The sequence below is a fragment of the Siniperca chuatsi genome, linkage group LG11, assembly GCF_020085105.1.
Source record: "Siniperca chuatsi isolate FFG_IHB_CAS linkage group LG11, ASM2008510v1, whole genome shotgun sequence".
NCBI lineage: Eukaryota > Metazoa > Chordata > Actinopteri > Centrarchiformes > Sinipercidae > Siniperca > Siniperca chuatsi.
In genome coordinates this window covers 28928045-28931579 of record NC_058052.1, presented here as the reverse complement: position 1 = coordinate 28931579, position 3535 = coordinate 28928045, and positions in this window count along the sequence as shown.

The following is a 3535-nucleotide window of genomic DNA, read 5'->3' as shown; positions in this document are numbered from 1 at the left end:
AAACTTTAGCACTTTGAAACCGTTTATAAACGTGTTTTTACGCGACCGTGAGACACAGAAAGCGGCGCTAAATGTAAACAAAGACGCAAAAAAAGTCAAGATTACATCTCAAACATGTTCATTTTCAGTTTATTTGAGATATTTTGTGTAGTTTTATGGTTGTTTAAGCTAGTGTCAAGCCAGCTAGAACCGGTACAAAGAAACATCCGGTTGAAACATTCAAAATAAAAGCATACAGCAATAAAACTTTAAAGGTTTGGAGTGGTGCTGTAGGAGTGAAATATTTTACTTATTTTACGGTTTTATATATTATTATATAAGTTAGTAATTTAGTAGCATAGTAATGTTTTGTTTATTTAGTTCTTTTGTATCTTATAGAGGACTGTAGCTATTATTGAGGACACTGAGGCTTTGTCCTCTGTGTTTTTCAGGTAATTTGGGGTTTTTACATTCTACAAATAAAAACTTACTCATGGTGTGTAATTTACTCGGCCGATTCTAGTACTTTAATAATATATATGATCTCAGTATTTCTAAAATTCTGTATACAGTGGTGTGGAAAAGTGTTCGCCCCCTTCCTGATTTCTTATTTTTTGCTTGTTTGTATATACACACACACACACACACACACATATATATATATATATATATATATATATATATATATATATATATATATATATATATATATATATATATATTTATAAAAATAAAAAAACTTTGTCCTTCACCCTCCATGGGTGGTCTCATCCTTCGAGCTCGGGTCCTCTACCAGAGGCCTGGGAGCTTGAGGGTTCTGCGCAGTATCTTTGCTGTTCCCAGTACTGCGCTCTTCTGGACCGAGATGTCTGGTGTTCTTCCAGGGATCTGCTGTAGCCACTCCTCCAGTTTGGGGGTCACTGCCCCGAGTGCTCCAATGACCACGGGCACCACAGTCGCCTTCACCTTCCAGGCCTTCTCCAGCTCTTCTCTGAGCCCTTGGTACTTCTCTGGTTTCTCATGTTACTTTTTCCTGATGTTGCCATCGCTTGGTATCGCCACATCAACCACAACGGCTTTCCTCTGCTGTTTGTCAGGCTGGTTCGCCATTACCATTCTGTCAGTCTGGATCTGGAAGTCCCACAGGATCTTGGCTCGGTCGTTCTCTACCACCTTTGGAGGTGTTTCCCACTTTGACCTCGGGGTTTCCAGTCCATACTCCGTGCAGATGTTCCTGTACACTATGCCAGCTACTTGGTTATGGCGCTCCATGTATGCTTTTCCTGCCAGCATCTTACACCCTGCAGTTATGTGCTGGATTGTCTCAGGGGCCTCTTTGCACAGCCTACACCTTGGGTCTTGTCTGGTGTGGTAGATCTGGGCCTCTATTGCTCTGGTGCTCAGGGCCTGCTCCTGTGCAGCCATGATGAGTGCCTCTGTGCTGTCCTTCAATCCAGCCCGCTCTAGCCATTGGTAGGACTTCTTGATATCAGCCACTTCAGTTATGTTCGGTGGTACATCCCGTGTAGGGGTTTGTCCTCCCATGATGGTCCTTCCTCCAGCACGTCTTCCTCTGTTCCCCATTGCCTGAGACATTCCCTGAGCACGTCATCTGTTGGGGCCTTATCTTGGATGTACTTGTGGATATTGGATGTTTCATCCTGGATAGTGGCTCTCACACTCACTAGTCCACGGCCGCCTTCCTTACGGCTAGCGTACAGTCTCAGGGTGCTGGATTTGGGATGGAACCCTCCATGCATGGTGAGGAGAGCGTCTTAACGTCTGTGGTCTGTATCTCTTCCTTTGGCCACCTTATTATTCCCGCAGGGTATCTGATCACTGGCAGGGCGTAGCTGTTTATTGCCTGGGCCTTGTTCTTGCCATTGAGCTGACTTCTTAGGACTTGCCTTACTCGTTGGAGGTATTTGGCCGTTGCCGTCTTCCTTGTTGCCTCTTCGAGGTTGCCATTTGCCTGTGGTATTCCAAGGTACTTGTAACCATCCTCAATGTCTGCTATTGTTCCTTCTGGGAGTGAGACCCCTTCTGTGTGGACTACCTTCCCTCTCTTTGTCACCATTCGACTGCACTTCTCAAGCCCGAATGACATCCCAACGTCAGAGCTGTAGATCCTGGTGGTGTGGATCAGTGAGTCGATGTCCCGCTCGCTCTTAGCGTATAGCTTGATGCAGCTTGATGTCATCCATGTAGAGGAGGTGACTGATGGTGGCCCCGTTCCTGAGTCGGTATCCATAGCCAGTCTTGTTGATTATTTGGCTGAGGGGGTTCAGACCTATGCAGAACAGCAGTGGGGACAGAGCATCTCCTTGGTATATGCCACATTTGATGGATACTTGTGCAAGTGGCTTGCCATTGGCCTCAAGGGTGGTTTTCCACAGCCTCATCGAGTTTGCAATGAAGTCTCTTAGAGTCCTGTTGATGTTGTACGTCTCCAAGCATTCAGTGATCCATGTGTGTGCTATACATACATACATACATACATACATACATACATACATACATAAAACACCATTGACCATCACATCCTATTACAGAGAGTGGAACATATAATTGGCATTAAAGGAACCGCACTAAGCTGGTTTAAATCCTATGTATCAGATCGATCTCAGTTTGTACATGTTAATGGTGAGTCCTCCGTGCATGCTAAAGTTAGTCACGGAGTTCCACAAGGTTCTGTGCTTGGACCGATTCTATTCACCTTATATACTGTATATATTTCTTTATATAATATTATTAGGAAACACTCCATAAACTTTCATTGCTATGCAGATGATACCCAGTTATATCTCTTGAACAAGCCAGATGAAACTAACCAGTTAGCTAAACTTCAAGCATGCCTTAAGGACATAAAGACCTGGATGACCTGCAATTTTCTGATGTTAAACTCGGACAAAACTGAAGTTATTGTATTTGGCCTCAAACACCTCTGAGACACATTATCTAAAGATATAGTTACTCTAGATGTCATTGCCCTCCAGCAGCACCGTAAGGAACCTCTGAGTTATCTTTGATCAGGATTTATCCTTTAACTCCCACATGAAACAAACTTCAAGGACTGCCTTCTTTCACCTACGTAACATTGCAAAAATCAGTCACATTCTGTCTCAAAATGATGCCGAAAAACTAGTGCATGCATTTGTTACTTCTAGGTTGGACTATTGCAATTCCTTATTATCAGGCTGCTTGAATAAGTCCCTTAAGACTCTCCAGTTGATCCAGAATGCTGCGGCACGTGTACTGACAAGAACTAGGAAAAGAGATCATATCTCTCCAATATTAGCTTCTCTGCACTGGCTCCCTGTAAAATCCAGAATAGAATTTAAAATCCTTCTCCTCACCTACAAAGCTCTTAACAGTCAGGCACCATCATATCTTAAAGAGCTCATAACACCTTATTATCAGACTAGAACACTGCGCTCCCAGGTTGCAGGGTTACTTGTGGTTCCTAGAGTCTCCAAAAGTAGACCAGGAGCCAGAGCCTTCAGTTATCAAGCTCCTTTATAGGCCTAGACTGCCAGGAGACTTCCCATGATGCACC